Here is a 21,142-nt window from a genome sequence, read left to right as displayed (position 1 = left end):
AATAGAAATACAAAATTACAGACTACCGAATGACACATTAGTGCATTGAAAAATACAAACAACTTACAAGCCAAATTGAAATCCAAAAATAACATTTGACTAGTAAGTTATAAACTACGAACTTACTAAGTACATACTGATGGACCCCTCAGCTGACTTTGAGAGGAATCGGCCCAGGGTTGCCAGCCGTCCGTTGAGGCGTTGGACCTCCAGGAGGGACCTTGGAGGTTACATGTCCAGGATGGACTCGACTTTATCGGGGTTGGGCTCTATGCCCCTCTTAGAGACCATGTACCTCAGAAATTTTTCCTCCTGTACCCCAAAGGTGCACTTCTTGGGGTTCAGCCTCAAATTAAAATGTTTCATTATTGAAAATACCTAGGATAGGTCGTTTACGTAGGGGTGAATGCTCAGCAAAGTAGGCGAGATAGCTCCAGAAGTGGAGACAGTCACAACCGGCTCATTAGCAAGATCCAAAGGCGACAAAGAGAAAGGGGCGGCGGTAGAGGCCCCCCCACCCTCCTTGGAATCTATCGTCTGCTGATCGTGCACCTCGGGTCGGGATTCTCCATCTCGGCCGGCAGCTCCAAAATCTCCGAGTCGAAGGCGTCACTCTTCTGCCGCAGTGCGGTATAGATATCCTGCTGCATCTCATACTTGCCCAGCTGGTAGGCCAGAGCGCTCTCCCCCCCCCCACCCTCTCCTTGCTCGCCTCACTAGCAAGCCAAGAGGCCACTAACTCGCTGATGTGCTCCCGGGCATACGTCTCAGCATCCCGTGCGAAGTCTCTAGACCTCTTGTAGGCGGGGATGACACGTGCTAGCTCCTTGGTGTGACTCTTCCTCTCGTCCACTGCGACCTTCCTCTCCGCCTCCAAAGCCTTGAGGGCATCGTCAACGCGCCTAGTCTTTACCTCCAAAGCCTTGCGTGCCTCTTTTCTCATCCTCTAAGGCTCGAATGATTTCCTCAATGCGTGTACCGGGGGGGGGGGGGGGGTGTTAAAACGACAAAGCTAAGGGGTGCAAAAATTGTAATTAAGAGCGTAAGGAAGAGAGCATACCTCAAGGGAAGTCTAATATCTGTGGAGCGACCCTCTGTCTCTTAGCTACTAGGCCACACTCCACAACACAGTCAAGGCGTTCACAAACGAAGTCATGCCGGATGATCTCCTTAAAACCAAAGCAAATCAAGGTAAACACACGCAAGCAATATATATGGTTGGTGGACCAGGTAGGGGAAAAAGAAGAGACATCTAGACGAAGCACTTTAGGGGTCGGCAACGGGCTCGAAAAGAGGCTTGGCGAAGGCCTCGGCCGATGACCTCGAAGAATGCTCAGAATGATTAGACTCGCTCACCTTGATCTCAGGGTTTATTAGAAGATGTCCAGGTAGGGCTCTACATCAATGGCAAGACATCGAAGAAGAAAGGCAAGAAACATATAATGGGCGTTGGGGACTAGCTGCCCCGGGCTTACACCTTAATGATTAAGGAACTGTATCACGAACGGGTGGATGGGGAAGCGAAAACCGAGATTCAAGGATTGCACGTGGATACCAAAGAGGTGGGGTTCGGGGGGTTCCGTGACATTCTCTTTGAGGGGAGGTAGGTGTACCTCAACGGCCGAATCTGTGTAGCCCTTGGCCTCCTCGAATTCTTTCTCGGAGGTCTCGAACAAGGTGGATGTGGGAATGAGTGTTTCTAGCTTGGTGTATAAGGAGGGGTCTTTAAAAGGGGCGGAATCGGGGTCGACTATGAGAGGATGGGGGTCGTCTAAAGGGCCATCGTGTAGCGTGGTCACCTCCGTGGAGGGGGAGTGTAAGGCAAATGGAGAGGTGGTGTCATCAGTCGAATCCATAGGAAGGTCTCGGGTGTCTAGGTAGTCCAAAGAAATCATCTAGAGAGCTGGTAGAAGAGTGCATGCAAAAACATAAAGCAAAAAAGAGGAATAAAGGGGTGTGCTCTGCCGAGATCAACAAAAAAAAAGAAGCAAAAACAGAAACCGTACGAAATATGAGAGGAGGAGGCTTACCGTGCTAGGGCTTGGTGCTCGCGAAGGGAGCTCGGCGTAGCTCGGGCGACCTCGAGGAGAGGAGTTAGGAGATGAGAAGGAATAGTTTTGTAGTGTGGAGAATGAGAAGGAGGAGGGTGTTTATATAGGAAGTGGGGAGAGGAGGATAAGGGGAAAAAAAGGGGGGGGGGGGGGGGTGAATTCGAAATTCAAAAGGGAAAGAGAAAGAGGAAAGGTTGGGAGTGGTGAGAGATGATGGTTGGGATGGGTGGGCTTTTGAGGCATTTATAGGGAAGATGAATGAGACCTATTGGGACTCTACCGCTATTCATTTGAGTCCTAGCAAACAAAGGAGTTATATTCGCGATAGAACTCCACCATTATCGCGATGAAATATTTTTCGTGCGTGGATTATTGGGTCCCAGACGCGACGGTGGTGAGGTCGGGTTCGAGGGGCCTGATTCATGAGGTCAGATCTTGTGAGGTCTGATTTTAGGGGGTCAGAATTTACAAGGCGGGGGTTGGAATTTGGGGAGCGCGGTTTGGAGCATCTACTCTCCTTCGCTGACGACTTCTCGCAACTAGGAGAGTGGGGGACTGATGATGGATATATTGTAAATGGATCCAAACTGACCAGGGAAGGCGAAGCGGACCCGGGGCCCCGAGGTTGAGCTCCGTGCTCGACCCGGGCCGCCTCAGCATGAGGCCTCGGCAATGGGCCTTAGCCATGTTGCCCGGTCTCTGAACCGTGCACGTTCAAAGCGGAGATGCAACCGCTCCCCAGATTTAGGAGGGCAATTAGAGGGTCCGTAGTGTATAAATGGCCCCTCATTTTTCTCGTTAAGACATGTTCTATCGCTTTGTCCTAAACTATACTTGTAATAGCATTGCAACATCCTTGTAATAGCTTGATACCTCGTTACTAATACAATATTTGGTCCCCGCAACCCAACAACACATATTTTGTCCTATTACGCTATCCATTTACACTTTTCCTTAGTTATCGGGGTTTATTGATTCGGGCTATCCCAGATTAATTAAATCCATCACATACAAAAGATTTAGTTATGAAGTTCAAGTTATCCAAATAATTTCAAATTCATGATTCTTCCACAATTAGATGATATCCAAGCAATTAGATTTGAAATCTTACTCTTCTTCTTTCTATAAAAACTCGGAAGAATTAGTAAATCAAAATATCAAATAAACAACATAAAATAATTAACACTAGACAATTCTAAAGTTGGCTCAGTAAGCTTTTTGCCCATATCAATGTTAGGATTAAGGACAAATTGCTAAAACATCACCATGAACATTGAGCAACATACCATCTTAATCCCGTATTTAAGATTATGGGAGGAAGCTTCCATCATTGCCACAAAATAGGGACAAAACATAATAAAATATTAAAATTTGTCAAATAGGATAATAGAAACATTACCAGATTTACACCAGTGCACAAAGGGCCAAAGACACTAAGGTCTAAGGCAACAATTTACAAGTTACCAAGTCTTAAAACAGGGACATATGGACAAGTGGAGTAGTGGAGTAGTGGACAACATTACTAGATATACAATAGTGCAACTGTGCAAGGGCATCAATTAACAAGTTACCAAGCCTCAAAAAATTAGGACAAGATTAGTTGGCAATACAATTAATTAATTCGATACATAAGAATGTAAGTTGTATTAATGTAATATAAAGTATAAAGTATAAAGTATAAAGCATAACATTACAAGAATTTTAGGAAGTGTAGAACCACCAGTTTTCCCTGTTCCACTGCCACCATCAACACTAAATTTTGCAAAATAAAAATTAGAAGAATGTTAAAATTACAAAAAAAAAAAAAACTTTAAATAAAAATGGCAGGAATTGTAGGAAGTGTTACCTTGTTCAAATTTCTCTAATTCCTCCAGATTTTCATCAATTGATAACGGGGTATTTGGCAATCTAAGCCAATCCTGAGTACAAACCAAAGTTTCCACAATTTTAGGAGTTAATGAACTCCTAAAAGGATATAAAACCCTCCCAGATGTACTGAAGATAGATTCTGAGGTAGATTCTCAGGCAACAGTTGATATTGGTATAGCTAAGAAATCCCTAGCAAGCTTAGAAAGGATAGGAAATCTTTCAGCATTCAGATTCCACCATCTAAGTATATCAAAAGAGTTTTCATCTTCAACTATTGCTCCAGTCAAGTAATTTTCCAACTTAGTTTTTTTTTTTTTTTTTTTTTTTTTCTCACCCCACTTTCTATTCTTTGTTTGTTTATTTGGGACTTCAATAATGTTGTGGCCTCCTAACTAAGACAGATGCAGACTGTGCAGAATCAGTACAAGGACTACCAGAACCAAAAGCAGTAAGGACAACAGTAGGATCACAAGTGACAACATAATCATCAATAAACTCTATCAAAGAAACAAACACTTTCTCAAATTAGGCTTTACCTTTAACCTCACCATACATATGATTGATCTGAGTTGGAATATACTCTAATTTGTCCCTGGGTCCAGAATGTTTGCAAAGAAAATCATCAAATTCGTCTTATCTATATCCCCCAATATTTTTTAAATTTGGCCTTCATGTTAGCCCCCATATGACTCACAACCCCATTAGCTTCCACCATGCCATTCAAGATGTAGTAGAAATCAGATATTTCAAAGAAAAAAGTGTTAGATGTGACATATAAGGATCTTGAAATTCTGATAGTCATATAATAAAAACATTTTAACAACTTCACCAAACTCTTCACATAATCCCAATCAATGAAATCAGGAACATATTCACCCAAAACTGATTTGAAATAAGTATCAGTTTGTTCATATGCTTCAAATACTTTTTGGTAAGTAATTGCAGATTGTAACATCAAATATGCAGAATTCCATCTGGTTGAAACATCTATACACAATGAAGATTTTTGTTCAATTCCAATTAAATCAGAAAAGTCCTTAAATTTCTTCAGCCTAACAGGTGAATTTCTGACATATCTCACAACTTCCCTAACCATCTTTATAGAAATATCACATTCTTTCAGCTCATCTTGCACAACTAAGTTTAGAATATGGGCAATGCATCTCATGTGAATATACTTACACTTCACATTAGATGTTCCCCAAGATAGCAATATCTTTTTTAAAAAACCCAGAGCAATATCATTAGATGAAACATTGTCTGATCTACTGCAATAGTAAAGACATTCCTAAGCCCCACTCTAGCAAACATGTTTCTAGAGCTTTTGCAACATACTCACCTTTGTGTGATGTAATATGGAGAAATGAGAAATTTTTTTTATGAAGCTTCCACTCTTCATCTATAAAGTGACCAGTGACTACCATGTCGTTAATCATTTGAATAAATGTTCAAGAGTCAGTTGTAATACTGACTCTTTAAGTGTTTCCCCTAAAAAGAAAACACTTCAACTTCAAGCTTTTCTCTTCCTAAATCACATGGACGTCCCTACTTATAGTCCATCTATATGGAACATTAAACGTAGGACAAGCCATCGGTATGAACTTCTTAAACCCTGGCCCCTCCACAAATCTAAAAGGAAGTTCATCTATTTTAATCATTTATATCAGGACCTCCTAATAGATTATTGATTAAAACCCATGTTCCCAACTCCCCCATAGTAGATTGAGATGCATCAGAGGTTGTAACAACTTGAAATGTGAGAAGTGACTGCCTAGTGTCTTTAGATTGAGGGTTTTTCAGATAGGTTACCAAGTGGTTCCTTAAGGATGAAGTACCATTTTTTTTTTAATTCACATTGATATATCTTAGCACAATATAGTAGTAACACCATTACTATAAAAAAATTCTTTCAGAATGATCCCAAACTCTGGATCTGGAATCAACCTGCTTCATTTTCTTCGCAGGAACTATAGTAAGAGGATGCACATTCTGTTGATTATTGGTGCCAGCCCAACCACCACTGTAGGTCCATCAATTGAAGAATTGGAAGGTTGACTACCAGACTCTGATACTTTCCATCTAAACAAATGGAATACTATCAATATAGTGGGAAACATATTAAAGAATCTCAGACAGTCACGCATGACAAGTAGACAATTTTGCTATTTCGCAATAATAAATTTCGTTCTGATCACTAGTTGTTTGTAGCAAAATTTATATAATTACTTATTTAATTTTATGCTTTTCAGTATTTTTTTAATTGATATTATCGTTATGTATAATATACCCTATTCTTATGACAATCAATTTTTTAGTTTTTATTTTTTTGTAATGCATTTATTTATTTATGATATAAAAAATTATAGTATATATTATAAAAGTTTTTGTATGAATTATAAATAATGTGAAATACAATGTTTGTAATGGTGTATTTAATTTAAAGTTCTAATGATTTTTGTAAATTTTTTAATATGATTTTTAAAAAAAAGTTTATATGAATGTTTGTCCTACAAACTTTTATAGATCCGTGCAGAGTTTGTGAAAGTCAAAAAGATTTTACAAAAGTCTATAAAGATTTTATGAAATCAATAAAAATTTTAATTGAATACACCCCGTAAAAGACTAAGTTGATGATTGAATTGTAAATTTATGTTATATATATATATATATATATATATATATATATATATATATGCTCAACAAACTGAAAGTATATAATATGTTAACTGTGTGTATATAATTAATTTAAACCATGATTCATAATATTTATAGTGGACATTGGTCTCCGATATAACAACTGTACAACTTTCTTTTAAAACTCTAACTTTAATATGTTAACAAATTACCTTACACTTGTTATGATTATATTTGTTTGGTTAAACTGGTCTTGTGGGGGCATTATATTTATTTTGTTATTCTAACATTTTGTAGGCCTGATGCACGAAAATTCATATTCAATATAAAACATTGATAAGTATAAATAATTAAAAATTATAGTTCAAGTTATATATAAGTAAATAATATATGTATTATATACACACATGATTTACCATTCATAAAAAATATTTAAAATATAATAAACAACTAAATTAATTATATAATGATTTTAATAAAATTATAATTAAATAATAGAAAAAAGATATGATAGATATAAGTGCATGGTAATAATGATGGAGTCATCAATGTTAGAATTAAATAGTAACGGAGTTATGACGATGTAAAAAGAGTTTTGTCAACAATAATTTAGTAGGGACAATTTTGTTCGATAAAATTGAAATGTACAACATTTAAAGTAAAATGTACGCATTTATTAACATATAAAAAATAGACATAAATCAAAGATATAACTTGGTTTGAAACTTATTATATTTTAGATTTAGATAATATATTATTCTTATTAATCCATTATATTAATACAGGCAAATTATTGTGTGGACCATGGTCCACACAATGTTATGTGGACCATAACAAAAAGTACATTTTTAATATACTAAATGTACATTATTTTTGTACTGAATGTACATCTCCTCTATACTTATATTTGGGAGTTGTCATTTGCCCATCAAAAATGGCACCCCTTGCTTACCATTGATTTCAAATCTAATGGATGAAATTTTTGTTATCTAATTTTTGATTTATTTTTTCATTTTAATTGCCCTTAATTTTAAAAGAAATAACAACTTTACCATTACTTTTTTGTCTCTTCCTCTTTGAATTGCTTTGATGTGATCTTTGTTTTTTTTTTCTCCATCATTCCAACACTCCATTCTTTTTCTTTTTTTAACATTTTTTTTTTTTAAAACCACTACATTATTCTAGCTAACATCTTCATTCTCTCCCTCAAAATCAAATCTAATGTCCTCCCGCGTGTTCCTAATTCAATTCTTGTATATCATGTTGGTATCTAAATAACTTATTTATGTATTCTTATTTATTTTGTCATATAACAATTATTAAAAATTATATATATTATTATTTAAAAATTAGAACATACTCGTTTTAAAAATAAAAAATAAAAAATTAGAACATAATAATTGATTGTTGGGCATGACGTTTCGCGCAAAGCGCATGCCCTTGACTAGTTATACAATATAATGTACACTCAGTTGTACATCCCCTGAAATACAATGTACATTATTTTTGTACTGAATGTACATTATTTTACAGTATAAAAAATATGGTCCGCACAACCATGATCCACACAATAATGATTGATTAATACCTACCCCCAATATTCAACTTTGAATTGAATTTCCTATTAATTACATTATGTGTTATTGCCTTCAAAAAAACATGGAATAAGGTTCAAATTGGCCACTGAATGTAACCTAAAAATGCAATTAGGCCACTGAACAAAAAAAAAAAAAAAGAAGTGCAATTAGATCATTGAACACTCTAAAAATGTGCAATTAGGCCACTGAACTCTCCAAATATATGCAATTTCACCGGATAGCAGGTTACCATCAATTTTAGCAGGTTACCTGCTTACGTGGCAGCTGAGTTGGCATTTTTAATAATTTTTAAATAATTTTTAATAAATTTTAATAATAATTTTTTTAAAAAATAAATAAAAAATAAACGACGGGGTGGTCACCGGCCACCCCGTCTTATTTATTTATTTTTTTTAAAAAAGTTATTATTAAAATTTATTAAAAATTCTTTAAAAATTATTAAAAATGCCAACTCAGCTGCTACGTAAGCAGGTAACCTGCTAAAATTGATGGTAATTTGCTATCAGGTGAAATTGCACGTTTTTTATGTGTTCAGTGGCCTAATTGCATTTTTTTTTTTTTTTTTTTTTTTTTTTTTTTTTTGTTCAGTGGCCTAATTGCATTTTCATGCAACGTTCAGTGGCCAATTTGAACCTTATTCCAAAAAACATTATGCGTTATTAACTCTAAAAAGGCAATACTACATCCTTCTTTTCCCAAAGGTTGAATTCCCAATCCTAAAAGGCCCCACACTCCGACCCGATAGATAATTTGGTAGAATATAAATCACGATAATTCAATGACTCAACAGAAAGGACTAAATGTTGATGCGCACAAGGGATCTGCCCACTTTGGACATAATCCTCACACTGACAGAGTGCCACTGCCGAGGTTTAAACCTTGATATCTTCTTCCAAATACGATTTATTGAACCAATAAGTTAAATCCGTGCGGACAAAAAGTATACCACAATTAACTAAAACTTTCAACAACAAAAAAGTTGAAAATGTCATGCCTAATGTCATCATCCTATAATCAACACATTAAACATGTTGTTACCACAATGCATCATCATATCAGATGGCTATTTGTCTAAATAGACACACGGGAAGCACAATTAGTCCTCAAGTAATAAATTAATAAAAAAAATAAGTATATATATATATATATATATATATATATATATATATATATATATATATATATATATATATATATATATATATATATCATAGTTGTGCGATCGCGCCTTAACGTGCGGTCAGTGTGGCCGCACAATAGTTATGCAAATATACACCAACAGTGTTAAGAAATGCACAACACAAATATGCACCATTAGGTACGCATCACCAAAAAACGACCATCAAATATGCATAAAAGCTTCACACAGTGTTCGAAAAAGCACAATTAGGTGTGGGGAGTTATGGTGCATTATTTGGGTGTGTTGTGCATTTTTTGGTGTATTTATGCATTTTATTGTTGTGCATTTTTCTAACACTATTGGTGCTATTTTTTCACACTATTGGTGCATTTTTCAAGCGACCGCACCGACCGCACGGGAAGACGCGGCCGCATTTGAGCAAACTCTTATATATATATATATATATATATATATATATATATATATATATATATATATATATATATAAGGAATATTATGAAACTACTATAGAGTGAATGAAAATCTATTAGTGTTTATAAACATTAACATTTATGTTTATGGACATATAGAACAAATATTATGAGTATATGATCGATGAATATTATTAAACATGATGCATATGTAGTATAATGTTAAATTGTTAATGTACATGAAATTTTGTTTTTAGGAAAAAGGTACAAATAGGCCATTGAACTATTTGGGGGATAGTAATTAAGCCATCGAACTCGAATAAGCTCCAAATTGATCAATGAACTTGTAAAAAACGTGCAATTAGCATTTTTAGCAGGTTACCAACAAGTTTTTGCTGATTAGGATGCCATGTGTATATTTTAATTTTTATTATTTTTTATTATTATCCTACTAAACATTTGACCCTTAAAAAAACAAAAAGACTAAACATAATGAACTATTTAAAATTTTCATGTATTGCATTCTTATAGCACATGGATTTCAGGGTCAAATGCTTAGTTTTTTTATTTTATTTTATTATTTTTAGGGTCAAATGCTTGGTAGGATAATAATAATAAAAAATAAAAATTAAAATATACATATGGCATCCTAATCAGCAAAAACTTGTTGGTAACCTGCTAAAATGCTAATTGTATTTTTTTCCAAGTTCATGGATCAATTTGAAGCTTATTCGAGTTCGATGGCTTAATTGCTATCCCCAAATAGTTCAATGGCATATTTGTACATTTTCCTTTGTTTTTATAAACGTATAAAATAAATATTATGAACCTACTATAGAGTGTGAAAAATACATATGATGTACATTTAGATTAGTGCTTATAGACATTAAAATTTGATTTATGCACATATATAACAAATATCATGAACATAGTATATGATAATGTTATTAAATATGATGCATTAACTGACAATTAATATAAAACGACAATCCACCGTGTAAGTTGTCCCTAATAGACGATATAATTTGCCATCACAACCTGAAAGGATGGAAATATCAATGATATTGAAATTAATATATATTTGGGAATGCAAATTACTACGTATTATTATTAATATTTGTACGTAAAAAGCAACACACACATGGCTTAATTTACCAAAGTACATTTAGTACAATAGTTTAGTAGATTTCAATTCCAATACATTTGTACAACCAAATACATTATTTGTTTTGCTGACTATATTTAATTAAAATTTTCAAATTTAAAAATTGTGTCTATCGATCAAAGTTACTTTGGACTTCAACTTTTAGGTGTTCATTGCCTATAAATACCTACAAATTAAGTTCAGTCTCCGTGGCTTTTTTGGTATAACTCTCTTTGTATCACCATGATTATGATGTGTATGTGATCTTTTTTTTTTTTTTTTTTTTTTTTTATATATATATATTTTTAAATCCCAATACTAATTTAATATAAAGAAAAATTTGATACAAAGTATCATACATACTTTTTTTAGTACTACTGACTTTGTTACAATGTAATATCTGTTCATAAATACTTTCTCAACCTACTGAAATACAAAGAGTTAATATCGCCCCCCACTAGGGCTCGAACCAATAACCTCCCATTTGGGAGAGTCATACATACTTTATTATAATAAGAAATTCTTATAATATTATATAATATTTTGATAATTTATTTATTTGTTTATTTTAAACTATATGAATTTTTATAAATAATATAATTATTAAATATACTAGTAATTCACCCGCGCGATGCACTGGGAAAAAATTATGTTATTATAAATATAAATAAAAAATAGAAAAAATAAAATATTTTAAACTGTTTAATATAATAATATTTTTTGAGCTTCCATTGGTCAAGTATTTATTATTTTTATAGAATACAAAATTACAATTAAAATTAAAATTAAAATTTTGTACGATTAATATAATCTCTACTTAGGTACATATTCAAATAAACTGAGAGAATTTACATAATTACATTGATTTATTCTTAATTGTATTTCATCTATAATATAATTTTCACAATATGAATAATAACTAAGATAATTACATTTAGAAAGCAAATTTCAAATTTTGTATGAGCAAATTTAAACTCTAATTGAACACAGTTTTTTATATGATTATATAATATATTCTTTATGCACATGCATGTCATTTCATAAACCCAAATGTCATTCTATAAGCCCAAGACCACTTTTTGTGGAGATAATTCAAATGGATTTTTTTTCTTTTAAAAGTCCTAAGTTTAGAAATCCAGAAAACACGTTAAAGATCCATACGATATATACATTTATATATTTAAAATTTTTTATTTATGGCTCAAATGATTTTTTTTTTTTTTAAATTCTGAAGTCCAATAATTGACTCACGGCCCGCAGCATTTGCTTTCTTCATCCCTTCTTGCTTTTGCCATTTCTTTGAAGCATTTGAGAAGATAGAAAAGTACACTCCACAATCTCTACCTGTAGAAGGTGGTTCCTTAATGTCTGGCTCCATTTTTTCTACCAATTTCCATGATTCTTCTCTTTTTTTTTTTTTTTTTTTTTTTTTTTTTTTTTTTTTTTTTTTTTTTTAATGGTGGGTGTGATTGTTAGAGCATCCTCTACATTCTACCGTCTTTTGTCTCCTCCGCCGCTATGCCCATGAAAATACACAAATGGTAGGACAAATTGCTGCAGTTTACGCTCACCTGAATTTGATCTGGGGTGTTTTATAGGAGAAAAATTATATGTAGAGGCTTGCATTAATTGCACTGTTTCGGATATTGATAGGCTTTTATCGAAAATTTAATTAATATTGTAATCCCAAGAAGCACCATAAATAACAAAAGCATATCAAATAGAATTTCATTGTAAAGTCAGAGATTTAATTAATATTGCATCGTTTCATATTTTCTATTAATCGGGAATCGGAATCCTTAATCATAATATCATAACATTTAATAACTCCATTAATTCAATAAATGTAATCCTTTGTTATTGGCGAGAAAAAAAATAGCTATTTTATTTTCAAATGTTGTTTTTTTTTTTTTTTTTTTTTTTTTTTTTTTTTTTTAATATTAAAGGATGTTGTGGCTATTTCATAATAATAAGGATAGAGATAATAATTGTAACAATAATTGCTCACCAAAATAATAATTGTAACATTAATTACATCCCAAACCATATAGCTTTATTATAGTTAAGATGTTACTATCTGTGCATCGCACAAGTGACATATATGATGATATATACTAGTTGTGGACAAAGACATACACATAGTCGAGTCCTGCATGTCGCCAGGGACAGAGCTAGTATGGGGAGGGGTAGCTGCCCCCACCCCTTTATATGTATGTATGTATGTGTATATATATATATATATATATATATATATATATATATATATATAGCATTAAGTATTATATAAAATCTATACTTATGTTCAAATTATTAATAATTTGAATAGCTTAATTGGTTAAACTTCAAATTTAACATTGTAAAGTGTACCTATGGTCTTAGGTTCAAACCTTATTAACAACACTTATTCTTATCTTCACTTGTTTATTTTATCTCTTCCATTTCTTCCCAAGATAAATTAAATATTTTTTAGTCTACTTTTATGAATAATTTAATTAACAAATTAAATGCTCTTTTAGTCTACTTTTTATGAATCAATTAATTAATGTAGTATATAAGTTTATATTATATTTCATTGGTATTCGAATTAATTTAGAAAAACTTAAAGTTGATCTAAATAAAAAAATGAAAATTACTCAGTAAAAAGTATTTATGAATATAGTGTTATTCAAATTATTTTGTCTAATTGATTATGTTTCATATTTTGTCATAAATATTTTTACATTTTCACCCCATTCAAGTATATTTTTAGCTCCGCATTTAACTATCGTGTAATCTATCAAAAACATTCTATTGTAATTTATAATATATTTTGTATTTTAACCATGATTGTTTGATATTTTGTAATTGACATTTCTATCGTTATTTAAACTTCGCCCCCACTCAAATAATTTTCTGACTTCGTCCCTACCTGTCGCAGTATAAGAATTATACCTAATGTGGTCTGATAAACTCCTTATGGACATTCTATTAGGCAGGAGCGTGGGGCTTGCCTTCTGTGGGCATGACACACATAACATGCATTAAAATATTATTAAGTGCATTATCTTTAGACTCATGCAAGACAAAGAAAGATAATGAAGGAGAACGCAACTTGCTTCCATACTATAATTGTATATATTGATCAAGTGGGAAAAATATCTGAAAAAAGTGATATTAAGTGCTTATTGGAATTGTGGTCATAATCAGAATGATGAATTCCCTGATGTAAGCAACACTGCCCTACAAATTATCTGTTCTTAGTTAAATAATGGAGACTTGATAATACAACACTTACCATGTCAAAATTATGATGTTTTATGGCACAATTATGATATTTTGTCTCAGAATTATGATCTTATTAGTTATCCATTTCTAGTCAATAAATCCTTGGATTTCGGTTTGTCGTTTAGGGAAACTAGAAATAGTCCTTATCAACACTTGGTCCATTTCTCAAAAAAAAAAAAAAAAAAAAAAAAAAAAAAAACACTTGGTCCATATTTTACATTACTAGTCTTTTACGCCCATTGCGCGATTGAGATAATGCCCAATGTTTTTTTTTAAATAAGTACTTTAAAGTATATTAAGGCAAGATTATATTGAAATTGTTCATGCATAGATAATTGAAGGTTGAATTTGTGTATTTAAATAGGTAATTCTTCTCCCAAAGGTTGAGTCCCCTACCCCAAGGGCCCCCCACACTCTGACCCGACAGAGCATTGTAGGAAGTTGTAAATCATGGTGACTCAATGGTTCAGCAGACAGGACCAAATGCCGCTGCGAACAAGAAATCTGCCCACTTTGGACATAATTCCCGCACTGCCGCCGCCGAGGTTCAAACCTTGGTCTCTTCTCCCAAATACTGCCCACTAAACCATTGAGCTAAGCCCGTGCGGGTTAAATAGGTAATTCTAAGTTTACAAATGCAAGATAATATAGTCAAGATTGATTATAATTGTCAATAAAATAATTGTATAGGTATGGTTGAAACCAAATACGAGACATAAGGGAGAACAAATAAAAATTAGGGCATAAAATATTAAATATATACTAATATTGTTTGAGGAGATTTCGACATTAGGATTTGTGGTTAAGTTCTATTAAGACTTTAATATTAGAATTAGATTAATGGTGTAATTATAATTCTATATTAGATGTTAATATTAGAATTAGACTAACGGTGGATTAACTGTATTTAACGGAAAAGTTAAATGGATAATCATATAATTAAGGATAAATTAGAAAAGTTTTAAAAAAAAATTAAAACCTGAACAATTTGAACCTTTCATTTGATTTAATAATTTGGCGGTCTTTTTTTTCTACCCAATGTTAATAATTAAATAAATTCGTTGGTCAAATCCGCTAACTGCTGATTGTCACACAAGGACATTGCAGGGTAGTTCTCACTTCAATTTGTTGTGTGATTTGAATACTCTCTTTGTCACAAAATCTCTCAAGTAGTTAATATGGTTGGCTTTATTAATTATATATATTTTTAATTTTTTCATGGTATTAATAAAATACTTGGTAAATAAATATATAGCATTATTTTGTATTATAACTTTGATATTTAATTAGAAAAATAGTGCACAAAAAAGATAATAGACAATGTAGTGAATATAATCAATTGATGAATTTGAATATAAAAATTTTTACATTTGAGAAAAATAAAGATAATATAACTAATGAAAATATTTCTCTTAATTAATTTATTGATAATGAATAATTTTTTTTCACTGAATTAAGACATTGTAAGGACAATGTAGCGAATATAATCAATTAATAAATTTGAATATAAAGAATTTTTATATTGTAGAAAAATAAAGACAATATAACTAATACAATTATTTCTCTTATTTAATTTATTGATAATGAATAATTTTTTTTTTTTTGAATAAAGACATTGTGGACACATAATTCTAAATTAAAGAAATGCATATCTATAATTTTTTGTTGTAGCTACTAAATTATTATTTATATAATTTAATAAGAGTAAAATAGAGTATTAATTATGTCAACTTTGATTGGGATGAGGTTCGAACCTAAGACATTTTTTTTTATTGAAATCAATGAGTAAGTTAACGGTGAACTAACGGCAATTCTTAAAATTTTAACGGAATTAGTAACGATGTGTGGGTATTTTAGGAAATTTTAGTGTAAAATTTAAATCTTATCAATCTTTTAATCAATCTGAGCCATTCATTTGATTAAAATCTGTGACCGCCATTTTTTCTACCCATTATAGGCCTAACTCTCTTGGGCTCTTATTAGTATAGTAGATATTATAAAAAGTAAATCAAATTTATTGTTGATAAATTGGTAAAATCTGTAGGTATTTCTTACCCAAAAGGCTGAATTTCCAAACCTAAAGGCCTCCACACTCCGACCCTAATCACGGTGACTCAATGAGTTAGTAGACAGGGCCAAATGCCGGTGCGCACAAAAAATCTGTCCACTTTGAACATAATTCTCACACTGCCGCTGCCGAGGTTCAAATCTTGGTTTCTTACCCCAAATACTGCCCACTAAATCATTGAGCTAAGCCGTGCGGGTGATGTGTAGGTATTTCAATTTTGTGTGTGTGTGTGTTATATGGTCAACTACAACTACCATTTGTAGTAAGTTTAATTTAAATTATTTTATGAAATTCGAGATAAGTATTGTTTGTTAAAACAATTAACGTGAAAACGGCCTATAAGTTCAAACATGCATGGCCGGATTTTAGGGCGTCCAAGATGAGCAACAAAGGACCTCAATTTTTAGATAGTCCAATATTTATTTTTGACATAGCTCCTAAAAAGAAAAAAAAAATCTACAATTAATCTTAAAATCTAATTAATTGAGCATGACAAAATAATTTTGTAACTGGAATGAAGAGTTATATATTTTATAGTATTGATTTTATTTTTTTGAGAGACAACTAAGGTTTAGTCAATCTTCAAAATTATTACCGAGCTTATATGTTAGGTTTCCCTCATTTTTTGTGGCCCCGTTATAAATTATTACCGAGCTTATATATCCACTCTAAAACCAATGTTTTTCCATGTTAGTATCAAATGGATTTTAATTTGTGGCCCCGTTATAAATGAGGCCCTATCAAAAGTAATATAAGTGCAATCTTTAAAATCAATACTATAAAATAAAATAAAAATAATTTTGTCATGCTCAATTAATTTCCCAAAAAGCTATATATTCATAACTATAATATGTTAGGTTCCTTATATATACGTGCTTACTAGAAGATTGTTATTTGAACACACACAGAAAACAATTTTCTCTCTAGCGAACCTTTATAAATTCTTTGAGAAGTTCTGCAAACTTCTCCACTCTAAAACCAATGTTTTTTCATGTTTCAGTTCACCATATGTATATTTTGAGTGTTCAGTTTATATATTAAAAATTATTGTATTTTGAAAAATTGACGTGTTAACACTATCTTCTAACACCCTTAAGAGGTAACAAATCCATTTTAATGAAAATGTTAGTATCACGAACCTTATCCCTGTTCGCGTTCTTACGTGTGAACTTTTTTTGAGGAAATAATTGTAATAAATTTTTCACACTATATATATATGATCATTAATTTAATATTGATTGATCTTATTAAGCGTTAACTAGATGAAACTATATAAGTCATATGAAATTCAGCATAGAAAATTTAATTAGTTTGAGTATCATTACTCCGTTTAGAGAAGGGATTATAAGTTGATTTCAACTAAGAACAAAAGATCAAAATATATTTTGTAATAATATATTCATTTTGAAGTTGAATGATGCATGCGTAACTACATTCATCTTACTTGATGTGATGAGACACTGTAATCATGAACGCATCATACTTTTTCTTATTTTTTTTTTTGAAAATACTTTTTCTTATTTACTTCTCTCAAACTTAAATAACTTTAAAAAGTACTAATAATTATTACGGAGTAGTTGACATGTCTTATTGTATATATTAAAATATGCAAATTTTTTAAAACACTACTACAAGAACATAACTACTAAGACGGTTTTTTGAAACATACACGGCTGTTCTTGAATTTACTTGTAGAATTTGTTTGGAGTAAATTGCAATTTTGATCCTGTAAATATTGAGGTCTTGTTAATTGCAATCCACAACTTTCAAAATTGTTAATTTAGTACCTTAATTATTCAATTTCTATCAATTTTGGTCACTTCGATCAAATTACCGGTTAAAACGCATCAAAAATTTTTTATAGTTAAAATAATAAGAGTATTTTAGTCTTTTTGCATCTCTTTTCTTTCTCCCCCAATTTTTCGCCGAATCTGCTGCAAATTTCGTCGGAGAAGACACACACCGGCGTCGGTTTCTGGAGGGTCCAATCACGACCCCGCCACCGTCGGACCCAGTCTGAGACCTTCTTCCGATTCCCAGACATGGATGATGATATCATGCTCGATGACCTCGTAGGAGGCTTCAACCACTACGCCCTCGCCGACACCGCCATGCAGCCGGCCAACTTGACCATAAGCCGGCGACCCATTTCCGCAGCGTTTCCGTTGACTCCGACTTCTTCAATGGTCTAGAGTTTGGTGTTTCATCGGTTGTCGGCGGCGGAGCAACCACCCCGCACTCGTCTGAGAAGATGGCGATGGGTCTGGGCCCACGCCACAGGCACAATAGCTCGATGGATGGGCATTTTGCTACGGCGTCGTTCGAGGTCGATTCCATCTCACCCTCATTGTCATTGCACCTCCATAATCATAACAGCAAATCAAAAAAGATTTTTTCAAAGGCCAATACAACTTACGAGTACAAGACAATATCCCCTCCTAGACCTAGAACGACAACGACAAAGAAAGTCACTGGCAACTTGCTTGCAGAGTTAATAAACCAGAAACCCTTCACTTATTACACACAATTTCACAGTAAAAACCTTGAATTTTAATCTTTCTTCCTCTTTTACCTTGTGATTCGACACCGGGTTACCAGAAACCGACGTCGGTGTGTCTTCTCCAGCGAAATTTGAAGCAAATCGGTTGAAGAAATGAGGGAGAAATAAAAGAGATGCAAAAAGACTAAAATACCATCATTATTTTAACTATTAAAATTTTTCGGTGAGTTTTAGCCAGTAATTTGACCGGAGTGACTAAAATTGATAAAAATTGAATAGTTAAGATACTAAATTAATAATTTTAAAAATCGTGAATTGCAATTAACAAGACCCCAATAGTCACAGGATCAAAATTTTTGAGCAAAAGTTAATGACATATTAATGGGAAGGTTTGTCATAAGTGGATAACAAGCCAAGTAAGATTGGCATCTACTTTGCGTGACGCATGAAGATAAGTGCGCTTGGTAAAAAATTTCATTTTACTAAAAATTTGATGAAAAAGAATAAAGAATTTGGCAAACGAATACTATTAAACATATTTTCAAAAGTAATGTTACAATTTACGTTTTTTATTTTCAATTTGCCAACCTCCTCTTAATCGAGTTCATTGTATATGGGTTTTCTATTGCAATCAGGGACGGAGCCAAAGGAGGGCAGGGGGCAGGGGGCAGCTGGTTGGGCCCACCCCATATATATATAATCTTTGTATGTATATATGTATATATAGTATAGATTTTAATATTAGTATTAAAAAAATAGTAAATATCAATAAGTAAAGAGTTAGATTAGTTTGTAGAGCATGCGTTTGGTAATAGGAAAGATCTTGGGTTTGAATCCTTTGGCATTAACATAGTTTAAGATTTTTTTGAGTCCTTCCCCTATAGCTTCAACATTGTCACGTTTTTAATGACTTTTTTTTTTTAATATTTAGTGCACACGCGCGCGCACACACACACACATATAAAACATTCTTTTATATTAAAGTGAGATGTGTAATTTATAATGTATTTTCTATTCAAATTATTTTATCAAATTAATTATGTTTCATAATTTGTTATGAATATTTTTATAAAGTTTCGATGTGTTTTATTTTTCGCACATATCTAACAATATTTACAACTACATTTCTTAGGTAATGATTATAAAAAAAAATAAAAAAATTCTTAGGTAAATTTTTTTTTTAAATTATCTCTTTTGTTTTAATGTTTCGCTTTTACTAGAAAAAATTTCTGAATCCGTCCTACTTCTTTGCCCCCCCTCAATCGAATTTTTGGCTCCGTCCCTGAGTGCAACTTATCTTTCTTGTGTGATTTGCAAGCTATTACAAAAGAGTAAGGTTTATCCCGTGATCCGTGTACACTCTCGAATAATGACAACGAATTTTTCTTGCCACCCAAAATGAATAATCTTACATGATAATATATGTATCATTTTAAAAATTTAGGGGTAACATTTACACCACTAATAATTCAGGAGTGACATTAACAATTGACATATTATGGAGGGCATAAATTACAATTTTCCTCTTTTGAAAATAAAAAATTATAAATGTAAGAGTACAATAATTTTTTTTTTTTTTTTTTTTTTTTTGGGTCAAACCACGAGGTACCCTGAGCAGACACTATACTAACTGTAAGGGCAAAGTATTGGTCAAATTGATTTATCTATACGAGAGAGGATTCAAACTCCTGACTTCACTTAATAAATAAGAGTGCACGGCCACTCGTCCTTCTTTCTTTCTCTGTTTACATCTAAGAAATCCTAATAATTAATACAAACACAATGTTTATTTTTAATTGATCATTATTATATTCTTTCTTTGTTTACATCTAAGAGTATTCTTCATGTCGATTTGTTGCTCAAGAAAGGTACCAATCTTGAAACAAATTTTAGTGGGACACTTGTGGATAATTACACTTTTTTGGAGCCTATCATTACAATACTTGTACGACCATATGGGATGTTTTATACTTTTATCCCATCAACTTTAACCCAATCGCTATGCTATGGACCCGTGTCCAGCATGCATTGTGGACACGGTAACGGTGTCGTTAGTGGCACAGTTATCTTTAATTTTTTTTTAAAAAAATAAAATTTTAGACTGCTTCATTATAGGAGTTTATGTTCATAATTTTATCACTATATGTTCATAATTGTAAGTTCATAATGTCAGACATCTGTGTTCATAATTTCATAACCGTACATTCATACTTCCATAACTGTACATTCATAATTCCGTAACGTACTGTACATTCATAATTCAATACTTGTAACTTCATAATTTTCGAAGCTCTATATTCACAATTTTAGAGCTCTATGTTCATAATTTTATCACTATATGTTCATATTGTAAGTTCATAATGTCAGAGCTCTGTGTTCATAATTTGATAACTGTCATTCATAATTCCATAACTGTACATTCATAATTGCATAACTGTACATTCATAATTCCGTAACTGTACA

The 21,142-nt window shown here is 32.3% G+C and overlaps 1 pseudogene; it reads left to right on the top strand.

Annotated features, from left to right (window-relative positions):
• The first annotated feature begins 5,834 nt into the window (after nt 1–5,834).
• On the top strand, nt 5,835–18,733 carry LOC109176849 (annotated as a pseudogene).
• Nucleotides 18,734–21,142: the final 2,409 nt, after the last annotated feature.

This window comes from Ipomoea nil, unplaced genomic scaffold (assembly GCF_001879475.1).
Source record: "Ipomoea nil cultivar Tokyo-kokei standard unplaced genomic scaffold, Asagao_1.1 scaffold0761, whole genome shotgun sequence".
Classification (NCBI taxonomy): Eukaryota; Viridiplantae; Streptophyta; class Magnoliopsida; order Solanales; family Convolvulaceae; genus Ipomoea; species Ipomoea nil.
Note: the sequence above shows the minus strand (reverse complement) of the source record. Positions and strands in the feature narration are given on the sequence as shown.